This window comes from Capsicum annuum, chromosome 6, assembly GCF_002878395.1.
Source record: "Capsicum annuum cultivar UCD-10X-F1 chromosome 6, UCD10Xv1.1, whole genome shotgun sequence".
NCBI classification, from domain to species: Eukaryota; Viridiplantae; Streptophyta; class Magnoliopsida; order Solanales; family Solanaceae; genus Capsicum; species Capsicum annuum.
Window position 1 is genome coordinate 205,275,851 of NC_061116.1, and position 13,037 is coordinate 205,288,887.

Sequence of the window (13,037 nt, forward strand, 5' to 3'; positions counted from 1 at the left end):
GTGTTATTTTTGTGGAGCTTTGAACTCGACTCGTGTCCAGAGTTGTTAGTTGTTCTTTGTGGGAAGGTTGTTGTATCCTGGATGGGACAAGTCAAGAAGATTACTACTGGACCGGTGAAACAATTTTGCTGCCATAGGCTTGAATCTCCTTAAAGAGAGCGAGATATCTGCGCCTCAGCCGAAGAAGAAGAAGATAACTTTTGATTTTTCTTCACTTGTATTTTTCAGTTGTAATATTTTTTGTAATTTCACCAATAATTTTAAGGAGATTCATTGACAACAACTGAAAAATCCGCAGATGTCAAGATTGGAGATCTTAACAAGCCATTTCGGTTCAACGATACTCATTTCAAGAGGTGGAAGGGTACAGTATTTTTCTACTTAAGTCTTCTCAATGTTTCTTATGTGCTAACTAAGAAGAATCCAACAAAGTAGATAACTCTTTCACGACCGATGAAGAACTTATATCTCTTCAAGAGAAAGTGGAAAAGTACGATGGTGACTCCTACAAGTATCGGTATTTCTTCTTAATTGTCTATCTGATAATTTTATGATTATTATGATAGAACTTACTCCAGTGCAAAGAAAATTTGAAAAGCCTTGCAGTGTAAGTATGACACTGAGGAGGCGAGAGCAAAAAAATATGCGGCTAGCAGATTTTTTCATTTCCAAATGGTGGACAACAAGTCAGTGGTAGACTAAGCTCAGGATTTCATAATGATTGTTGGAGAGCTGAGGTCCGAGGAAGTCAAAATTGAATATAATATTATTGTTTGTGACATAATTGATAAACTTCCACCTTTGTGTAAGGAATTTTAAAAAACTATGAACCACAAGCAAAAGAAAACTTCTCTCAAGACTTTGATGATGAGAATCCACATGGAAGAAGAATCAAGGGACCAAGATGCATTTTTGCAAACAGAAGAGAACAACATCACACCGAAGGTAAATTTAGCTTTTTCAAAAATGCTGCCCCTGAAACTAACAAAAATACTACTTTGAAGCCTAAGAAGAAAAGTTTTAAGAAAAATGATGGTAGACATCTCAAGGACAATAATGGTGGAAATAACCAAACAAAAAATCAACATGTACAAAAAAAAAGGACCATGCTTTATCTGTAGTAAACGTGGACATATTGCTCGATTTTGTAAATTCAAAAACATGGGCCTACACCTCAGGCAAGTGTTATCGAAGAATCATTTATGGCGGCGATAACGGACATAAACATGGTGGAGATATTGATGGATGGTGGGCTGACTCTGGTGCAAACCGTCATGTCTGTTATGACAAAAGCTGATTTAAAAAACATACTAATTTGAGGAGCCCAAAACCATCATGCGTGGAGATTCACACACAACTCAAGTACTTGAATGAGAGATGTCGAGTTGAGTTTTACTTCTGAAAGATTATTAATTTTAAAAGATATACTTTATACTCCTTCCATGAAAAAAAATTTGATGACTAGTTTCTTCTTAATAAAGCAGACTTCAAATAGATTATTGAATCTGACCAATATGTAATTGCGAAAAATAATATTTTTGTGGGAAAGGGGTATGCATGTGATGGTATGTTCAAGTTGAATGCTGAAATGAATAAAACATCTACTTCTGTTTATATGTTTTATTCTACTAATTTTTGACATGCTCGTTTGTGTCATATAAATCATCGTTATGTGGGAATCATGAGTAGTTTAGAATTAATTTCAGCGATCAAAATAAATTTTAAAAAATGTAAGGCTTGTAGTAAAGCCAAAATCACAAAAAGGCCTCATTTTCAAGTAGAAAAAAAAACTTATTTATTAGAATTGATTCATACTGATATTTGTAAACTTGAAAAAATTTTAACTCGTGGAGAAAATAAATATTTTATCACTTTCATTGATGATTTTTCTAAGTTTACATATGTTTACTTAATGAAAAATAAAAGTGATGCTTTTGAAAACTTTAAAAATTTTCTCCATGAAGTTGAAAATCAGTTTGGTAGAAAAATAAAAAGAATAAGAAGTGATAGCGGCCGTGAATATGAGTCACATGAGTTCAATCATTTTGTTAAATCATTGGATATAATTCATGAAACTACTCCTCCTTATTCGTCTGCATCTAACGGTGTAGCGGAATGGAAAAATAGAACTTTGATTGAGTTGACTAATGCCATGTTAATTGAGTCTTGTGCACCTTTAAGTTTTTGGGGTGAAGCTCTTTTGACTGCTTGTTATGTGTTGAATCGTGTGCCTTAAACTAACACCTTTTGAATTGTGGATAGGTCATAAGCCAAATTTGGGATATCTAAGAGTTTGAGGTTACTTAGCCTATGTAAGGTTAATGGATCCAAAAATCTCTAAGTTGGGTAAAAAAGTTACTACTTGTGCTTTTCTTGGTTATGCTTCAAATAGTACAGCCTATAGATTTTTTAATCTTGAAGATAGTGTGATAATAGAATCTGGTGATGCTATTTTTCATGAAAATAGATTTCTTTTTTATTCTAAAAATAGTGGGGGTCTAAGGACTAAAGAAAATATTTTATCACTACCTAGTTTTTCTACTTCTACTTTAAAAAATAAAGAAAATGATGATTTTGAGTTAAGAAGAAGTAAACGAGATAGAATAAAAAAAAATTTGGTCTTGATTATTATGTTTTTAACGTTGAAAATGATGCTCTCACTTTAAAAGAATCTTTGTCTTCACATGATGCTATTTTTTTTAAAATAGGCTGTAAATAATGAAATGGAATCACTATTTTTCAATAAAACTTGGAAGCTAGTTGATTTACCATCGGGTTGTAAGACAATTGGATGTAAATGAGTCTTTCGTAAAAAATTAAAATCGGATTGATCTGTTGATAAATACAAGGTTAGGCTAGTGGCTAAAGATTTTAAACAACTAGAAGACGTAGAATTTTTTGATACTTTTTCTCCGATAACGAGAATTACTTCCATTAGACTTTTAGTTGATATTGTAGCAATTTTTGATTTACAAATTCATCAAATAGATATAAAAACTGTTTTTAAAAACAGAGATCTAAATGAGGAGATTTACATAAAACAACCCGAGTGTTTTGTTGAGGTTGACCAAGAAAGAAAAGTGTGTAAACATAATAAATCCCTATATGGCTTAAAACATGCACCAAAGACATGAAAAGTTTGATTCTTGCATGATTGATAATGAGTTTAAAATAAAGGAGTGTGATAAGTGCATATACCATAAGTCTTGGAATAATTCGCATGTTATTATTTGCCTATATGTTGATGATTTATTGATCTTTAGCTCTAATATGAATGTTATTGGTGAAACTAAAAATATTCTTAGAAGCCATTTTGATATGAAAGATGTTGGTGATGATGAGACTAATTTTATTCTAGGAATAAAAATTACTAGAACATGTGATGGAATTTTCCTTGACCAGTCACTTTATATTGAGAATTTAAAGAAAAAAAATAATTTCCTTGATTGCAAGCATGTTGTAACTCCATTTGATTCTAGTGTTCACTTGTTTCTCGTTGAAAGTGAAAATGATGTTATAAATCAAAAGAAATATGCTAGCATAATAAGAAGTTTGAGATATGTGATCGACTAATTGCACTAGACCTGATATTGCGTATGCAGTAGGAGTACTTAACAAGTTTACTAGCAAGACATGTAATGTACATTGACATGCTATAACGAGAGTAATGAGATATTTAATTGGAACAAAAAATTATAGTTTGTTCTATAAAAAATATTATGTTGTACTTGGAGGTTTTTGTGATGTGGATTGGAGCACTTTATTGGGTGATTCCTTATCTACGACTGGTTATATTTTTACTTTAGGTGGTGGTGGTATTTGTTGAAAAACTAAAAAATAAACAATTATTGCTAACTCTATCATGGAGGCAGAACTAATTACTTTAGCTTCAGCTAGTGAGGAAACAAATTGATTTAGAGATTTGTTATTTCAAATACCTTATTTTGAAAAATTAATTCCTTCTATTTTAATTCATTGTGATAACACCGCTGCAAATGGTAAAGTTCAAAATCGTTATTATAGTGGTAAATTCAGATCTATGAGAAGAAAACACAGTAATGTGAGATCATATTTGACAAATGGTACCATTACTATTGATTATGTCAAATATTGTGATAATCTTACAGATCCATTGACTAAGGTCTTAGCAAGAGAAAAGGCCTGGAGCACATCGAGGGGGGTTAGATTGAAGCCTATTAAATCTTGAGTTATATGTGAGAAAATCAACCTGGGACTAGAGATCCTATAACCAAGTTTAATGAGAAAAACGAATCACATGATGGCTTGTTGTGAAAAATGCGCTATTTCTATTTATTCCTCCCTATAATGTGAGTGCATTTACCTATAATGATTGTGAGGTTGAGTTTAAAAAATTGTTAATGAAACTATGTAGCTCTTATGAGTGGGGTGCTAAATTAGAGGAGCACTCTCGACAGATTTATCTATGTGAGTGTGGAGGTAGACCTCTTCCTATGAGAATTGGACTCATTCTCAAAGACACTCATTAAAATTGGGATAGCACAAGGTCGTAACGTGCTGGCTATAAAGCTCATGTCAACACATTGATTATTATGTGTAAGCAGTAGATTTTTATTTTTCTTAAGCAGTCATAGTTCAAGTCTGAGACCACTACGACTCCGAAGTAAAAATTATTGTTTTACTAAATGGAGATCCAATGCAAAACACGCCTTCATTATTCATGATAGTCTTCATTCAACTAATGAACTCTCTTGTTAATATTAAAATGAGTGGGGGTTGATGTTATTTTAGCATTTTAATATTATTATTAATTATTAATATATTATTATGCATGGTTTTGGAGGTTATGCAACATTATGGTGCATTACTCTTTCTGTTACATTTTTTCTTGTAATGCCATCACTGGAAAACGTTAGATAGCAAACGGTAATTGTTGTTTTCCACTAAAGCACTTTATGCCTATTAACTCAATTGGAGTTAATGATAGTTTAAGGCACAAAAGTGGACGTTGCATGGCTGCATTTTTAGCTTTCAAAAACTCCCATTTCATTTGTGTTATGAGTCATTAAACACAATAGTTAGTGGTGGTAGAATGTGGACATAAGTTTATTGTAACTCATGTAAGTTCTCACTCTTTATTCCTCTATTATCCTATTCTTTATGTGGTATAACTCTTGTAACCTTAGTAACTCTTGTAGCTTCTATGTCATTTATCTTCCACTACTTCTTCCTATTCATTGTATGAAAGACTTCCTATTCTATAAATAGAGGCGGTCTTGCATATTTTTCTACAGACAAGATAATAGAGAGCTCAAAAAAAATAGTAAAAATAAAAGTCCATTAGTTAAAGGGAGGTGTTATTTTTGTGGAGCTTTGAACTCAATTCTTGTTCAGAGTTGTTGAGTTGTTCCTTGTGAGAAGGCTATTGTATCCTGGAGGGTATAAGTCAAGAAGAGTACTATTGTACCGGTGAAACAATTTTGCTGCAGTGGATTTGAATCTCCTTAAAGAGAGCGAGATATCCGAGCCTCAACCGAAGAAGAAGATAACTTTTGAATTTTCTTCACTTGTATTTTTTAGTTGTAATATTTTTTGTAATTTCACCAACATGTAGCATAAGGTACATAACTGCAATGACAATTATCAATGCCACTAAGATCTTGAGCTCACCTCTTGCTGACTTTCACCAATTTGAATGTATTTCTTGTCATGACCGTGAAGATAACCTCCACTGTCAATGTATTGAAGCCTGATCCTTTGATTTTGCCTACCTCCAGGTTTTCTACTTCCTTCAATCTAAAAAAAATAGAGATTGATTTATTGAGTCACGGTGATCACTAAAGATCAGCTGACACTCAGTGACTTGCAAATCGCTGGACATCAAGTGATTTGTAAATTGCTGGACACCAAGAGATTTGTCAGTGTTGTCAGCAATGCCACGAGACAAATAGCTCAGTCAAGAGTGTTTTATTTTTTTTTATTTCTTTTCAAATCAATTGTTCCTTTTTGAGATTTTTGATAAAAAAAAAATTAGCCCTTTTGACTCGGGATAATGACACCATAAAAGATCTATTTATCTAACCAAATAAAAAATTAAGAGCTATTCAAAATTTTATAGTATTCTTTTATGTGAAAATACAAACAAGAGAGAGTACCTATTTTTTAATCCTCACAAGGAGCTCTATTTTGTCTTTTTATCCCTACTTGAAGCTTAATAACCTATAAACTTTCACCAATTGAAGAACATCTACAAAAGTATTTTGTTGAATTAGATTTATAATTATTTAATTTTAATTCTATATTTATTTATAAATTAACTAGACTGATGTGATCACACAATAATTTGTAGCATTAAATACTTTTATATAATTTAAATACAATATTTTCTTATTTAAAAATGTGTTATCCAATATAAATTTAACTAAAAAATAAATAATGAAGTTAATTCAACATAAGACAAAACTCAATTTAGATTGCTAAAGACTTTAATTCAAAAAACTTATGTAAAGTAAAAAGGAGAAGAGTTTTAATGCATGCATTTGTTTGAAATTTTTTTAACTTACATTTTACTCCCTCTACTTCAATCTATTTGCTTGACTTTGACTTAGCACGAAATTTTTAAAAGTAACAAATATTTTTAAATTCTATGATTTTAAACTAAAAATATGTAGAAAGGACCAAAATATTTTTTAATCTTGCAGCGTTCAACAGTTCCCAAAAAGGAAAAGAGACATTCGTTCTGAAACAAAATAAATTAAAGAAAATAGGACAAAAATTGAAACAAATATGTGATTTAATATTTTAGAAATATCGAAAAATTATTGAACTACTTTTAACTAATATAACATTATACAAAAATAAACAAAAAGAAAAGTAACAAGAAAAAAAAAAAAAAAAAATCTTTGTAAATATAAATGTTAATGTAGTTTGAGTTTGGCCGTAGCATGGACCAAATGAGACCAGTTCTATTTAGACATTGGAATTAAACTCTGTTTGATTTGAACACCTCAACTCTTTTTTTTTTTTGTTAAAAAGAAGTTCATTCATTTAAAAATTAAGGAGGGAAGATAGTTGTGCTCCTTACAGGTGAAGGAGCCAAAAATATATTATTCGAGGCCACATCTCGGCCCTGTAGGATAATCAAATTATTTTTAATTGTACGACTAGTTAGAGACCCATTACAATCCGAGTGCATAGAGGCCTTTACAAAATGAGGAATTTGCCAAAATAGTTTTGGTGACCCAAGATCTGACTCGTAGCTCCTTCCTTAGCTATCATATCCGTCATCGCGTTTTGCTACCGGAAGATCTTGGCTGGTGCTGCTGCCTGCATCTCTAGCAATAGTAGCCAGCATTCAATAATGAGATTGTGATAACAAGGGTGATCATTAGACAACATATGTAGAATAACACTAGAATCTATTTTAGTAAGGAAATTAGTGAGGTTGTAAGCTTTTGCGATTGAAAGGTCATGCCACAATGCTAGCAATTCTGCCCTAGCAGGGGTTGTAGGAGGAAGGTGCATCATAAACCCCAAAATCCAGCCTCCATTATGGTTCCTAAAGACTCCTTCTATCCCCCTATTCTAGGGTTGTCTTGAGCAGAGCCATCGACGTTAAGATTTAGCTGGCCATTATCAGGAGGAGTCCACTTAATGGCTATGGTAGTAGAATTGCATGGGTGAGAGGGGGTATTGGCAACTAACATACTGAATTCAGTAGCCAGGAAGATGTCCATTTCAGTAGATATTCGAGAGGCTTTATTATTGAAGTTGTTGTTATTATTTCTATTTAACCATATGACCTAGAGGCAATGTGGGAAGAGGACTTCCCACAATAGCCAGGTATTAAAAGGCTTACCTCTGAGTTGCTGTCAAACATCATCCCAATTAGCAATGGACAAGTTAGCCCAAAGCTGGTTGGGTTTGTACCTAACTGTTTGAAGTAGCTCTGCCCAGAAAGTGACAACAATTGGGCATTTGAAGAAGATGCGATTGACATTTTCTTTGTAATGACTTGAACCGTGTTCTTTCTAATTTTTGCTGATAGAGCTCCTCCATAGCCGTCTCAAGTCATTAGTGACTTGATGGAATCGATAGTTTGGTTACTGATGGCTCGTTTTGTTTTTGAACTACTTTTCCAATTTAAAGTTTTCGTCGATTCCAAATGGCCGCTGAGCAAAAACTACAGTAAAATAATTTTGGATGCAAATTTTGACTGCACCAGCAGCTATGTAATATAGATTTTAGGATTGATAGACCCTTGGTTCGGATCCCACAACACCCGAGCTCATTTCGACCCATTAGTCAAAAAGTTAAAAATTAAAATATATGAGTGTGGGACCCATAAATGGCCTAAATAACTTTGGATGAAAAATACGACTTCACCAATGCATCTGAAATATCGAATTTAGTGAGTTTACATAGTTCGTTTGCGTAAAATGGGGTTCGAATGAGTCCGAAAGGTCAAAAATAAGTTTTGACTTTGCGGGCCCATCTAAACTCGTATAAAAGGGTCTTTTTGGAAGATTTTGGGACATTCTTCAGCATTTTGAAAACCCTAGCAGCCCTAAATATTTATTGACAAAAAAATGAGTCTTGTGGGTTGATTAGAAGCTTAGCAACTTGTGTAATCCATCTTTTTGCTACAAATTTAAGGTAAGAATTCCTCTAATTTGATATTGATTTCATGGTTTCTTGACTCAAAACCCCTAAATCATTGTGGTCCAATTGTAAGCCCAAAATTGAGTGATTGACTCAAATTACTTAAGGGTTTTAACTCCCTAAAGATAATTAGGCTATGGGCTGATCTTGGAAACTCCTTTCCAAGGGTGAAACCCAATTAGGGTTTTGATATCCATTTGAAACCCATGACACAATGGTGTTATAATGGGTATTGTCATTCTTGTTGTAATGCTTAGATTGTTTTGTTGATAGCATTGCTTGTGGAAGGGAAAACTTCTCAGAAAGCAAAGAAAAAGCTCGTTGGTTCAAGAGTTGCTTGGATTCAAGGTTGGTTAGGCTTACCCGTAGTATAGATTGAGTTTGTTTTTAATGTAATCATTGATATCTTCCGATACTGGGCAGGGAATTTAGACGACAGTTGATTAAATGGTGAACTTGAGATTTATTAATTGCTATAGGCCATGGATTTACAAGGTATGATATTTGACCCTTAGTCTAGGACCTTGGTTAGCTTAATTGTGGTCTCATGACTAGTGTGAGAACACTATAGTTGTTCTAAGTAGACATGAATGGTATACTTCTATCATTAGGAGTGTATTGACCTATATAATGCCTAGATAGGAGATGACCTTGGTGTTGGGTTAACTTAGGGAGAATAGTTGAAGAATATTTCTCCTATAGGCTTAGTAAGGATTGATAAGTCCTTATGGTGTGACTTAGATAACCTAACCTAAATTCGGTTAGAAGTTAGTCATGTAGAAGTGACTTTAGTATTATTGGAAGTTAGAAGTGGGACTTGACCCACCTTAAGCTTGAATTATTTAACTCCTTGGTATCCTAGATACTTGATGAGTGTCTAAATTATGTTATTGAGATTATAAGGGTTAAACCAGATTGTCGGTTTATGAATAAGGTTGATAGTTGGAAAATGTGTATACTTGATTGTTTTCTTATTACCGTGTTATGAATAGCCATGGAAATATGGTAATTATGTATGTCATCTAGATACTCATGCCTATGCTCTTACTCACATAACATGATGATGACTAGTTAAAAAGTGTGATGGTTTATGTATCTTACATCTCTATTACTCAATTATTGTGAACTTGTGTATGTTTATTGATTTGGGTCCATTTATGTGTGTATGTTGTTGTCTTGAAAAATATTGATACTATGATGATGCCCGGTAAATCCAAAGGAATTATTGATACTATGATGATGCCCGGTTAATCCAGAGGAAATATTGATACTATGATGATGCCCAGTTAATTTGGAGGAAATATTGATACTATGATGATGCCCGATAAGTTTGGAGGAATATGTGATATTATGATGATGTCCGGTTCAATTTTGGAGAAATGTGTGATATTATGATGATGCCCGGTTCGAGTTCGAAGGAATATGTGATATTATGATGATGTCCGGTTTGAGTTCGGAGGAATGTGTGATATTATGATGATGCCCGATTCAAGTCCAGAGGAATGTGTGATATTATGATGATGCCCGATTTGAGTTCGGAGGAATGTGCGATATTATGATGATGTCCGGTTCGAGTCTGGAGGAATATGTGATATTATGATGATGCCCGATGAATTTGGAGGAATATGTAGATATTATGATGATGCCCCGTGAATCCGGAAGAGGTAAGAACATTATGATGCCGTGTGGGGCAAATTTACTTACATGCATTGATATTTGTAAGGTTAGGTCGTATGGGACCAACCGCCTATGTGCTTGAATTATGAGGTCTCTCTTGGTAAATTATTATTCATTTCTTGTTCCAAATCATTATTTAAGAGGTGTGACCCTTGATGATTCTAAATTAGCTACTAGAGGAAATTTATGCCTAATATTGAGTTAAGGCTGGGCGTTATGTGTAAACTTGTATAAAAATTCAAGGGCTAACCTAATATATATACTTGACTTGAATAAGAGGTTATATTATGAAATCTTGCCTAGTAAGGTGGCTTATGTGATAACTAGCTATTTCTAAAATATATGATTATTCTTTGGAACCTAGTAAACTAGTTGTTGGACTTTACTTGATTAAAATATGGAAACTAGTCCTTAAGGTTGTGACATTCTTAGTGATGATGGATCTAGTATTGCATGATGGTTAGTTAATTATCTCCTAAAATGTGAAGTTGAGATGACTTAGTTGATAACTCATGTCATGATGATGCTAGTTAAAGAATGGCCTTATGATAGTTGAATAACCTATACTATGGGTGGCTTGTAGTTTTTCCCCAATTTGATGACTAGTGATTTTAAGACTTGTAATCTTTTGACTTTTGATAAAATAAGATTAATTAGTATGAACTTTGCGGTATTTATCAATGAATTACAGATACATGCCTATGCAATGATAATGTTGCTTTTTTTTTATGTTGAATTACGGTATGGGTATTTGGAAGTAGATTTCGGTAATGAGTCATGGTGGGGTTGTGCTACCCGCTGTTTTTGGTAAATTGATGGAGTAGTTGTACTTTATGGTATTATTGATTGTATTCTTTTGTGTACTCTCCAGTGGTATGGGACGCCATGATGAGTTCTTTGTTGTGCTCTCTTTCGTGTTCTTCTCCATGGTATGGGACGTCGTGGTATGTTCTTGTGTGTATGTTCTAAATATGGTTGATGATGATTATGGCAAGTAGATGGTTTGCTATTGCGCATATGGTTGTAAGCTTTTGAAATGATACTCAGTTGTTATGGTGATTATGGAGTATATTGAAATAGTATGTCATGTTATTGCTTTAGTAGTATAGATGTTGTTACATTGGTATCAAAGCAAATTTAGGTCCGATTCTACCCCTTGACTTTAAGATCGTTGTCTTACTTTATATCGTCTTTACATTATATTGAGCTCAGTCGGCCTATGATAACTACTGAGTACCCTTGTTTTGGTACTCATACTTTTCACGCACCTTTTTCGTTCGAGGAAAGTCGAAGGATTTTTCCAATTAAAGTGACAGTATTGAATATAGATTAATTTATTTATAGAGTCGCCACTTGGAATTGAGTTATGGTGTTCCAAGTCACCTTTTTGAATCTCTAATCAAAAGGAAATGACTCTTTGTTGGTCTGCGAAAACAGAAGACCGGGTAGGGAATTCTGTTGACCGAGGGGAAGGTGTGAGGCACCCCTCGAGTCCCGTGGTTCTAGCACAGTCGCTTTTATTGACTATCTTCACTTAGACTATTTTATTAAATTATATTAATGCCTAAAATCGCTCATTCCTTAATATTTCGAAGAAAAACTTGTCTATTTTCTTATATTAAATAAATCATTGAAAAGTTAATTTTTAGAAAAAATATATGTCAAGGTACATTATTGTATCCTTGAATTTTAAAATATCTCAGAAAAATGCGTATGCCGCATTCTAAATTGAGACGAATATTTCAAATGTGTCTAAAATTTGTTTAATATTAAAAATATTTATTTAATTTTTATAAATTCGTAACAATTTATCTATTCAAAATGCTATTTATTTAACAATAAATTAAAGCAATATTTATTTAAAATAATATTTTAATTAAATAAAAATAATTATTGAGTTTTTTCAATGACTATAAAATAAAATAAAGTAATAAAATAAAAAATAATTATTGAGTTTTGTCAATGACTATAAAATAAAATAAAATAATAAAATAAAATAAGGATATCACTTTAATGGGTTTTGCTGGAAGATAAAGTTTCCTAGTTGAACGTGAACATTGCTTTTGACTTTCAACAAATGGCCATTATTCACATTACATTACATTTAAATATGTTTTAACTCTTTAAACATAAAATAAATAAATATACGAGCACTACATACAAAAATGAAATTAAATAATAATGAGAGAGATAATGAAAGTCTTTATCTGCCTAGGGCTTTGGGTCCAGATTTTATAGATTCTTATTTATAAAATAAAATAAGAGACAAGCTAATTAACAAATTAAATGAAAATTTTAATATCTCTTATTAATTTAATATATATATATATATATATTTATAAATAAAAAAATTCTCAATCTATTTTTTCCTTTCTTCTTTGAAGGTCGTCACTGATATTTTTTTTTTTATCTATTATTTATTATTTTACTATGTGGATCTGTGAATGCAAATATATATGATATGTGCGAAAATTAAATTTGTGATTTGATGAACAGTATATATTATTTCCAGTGAATGTGAATCTACAGGTAAAAGTGTGTGAAATCATAACAGTGTCTTATTTTTCTATCTACTTATTTACTTTTGTTCCAAATTTTAATATTCTAACATATTTTATATAAATATAAAATCATTTGATAATTTAACCATAGAACACATAACAACATAAAATTTACACAATCAATCAATCATATAGTATAAATATTGCATGAGATCACTT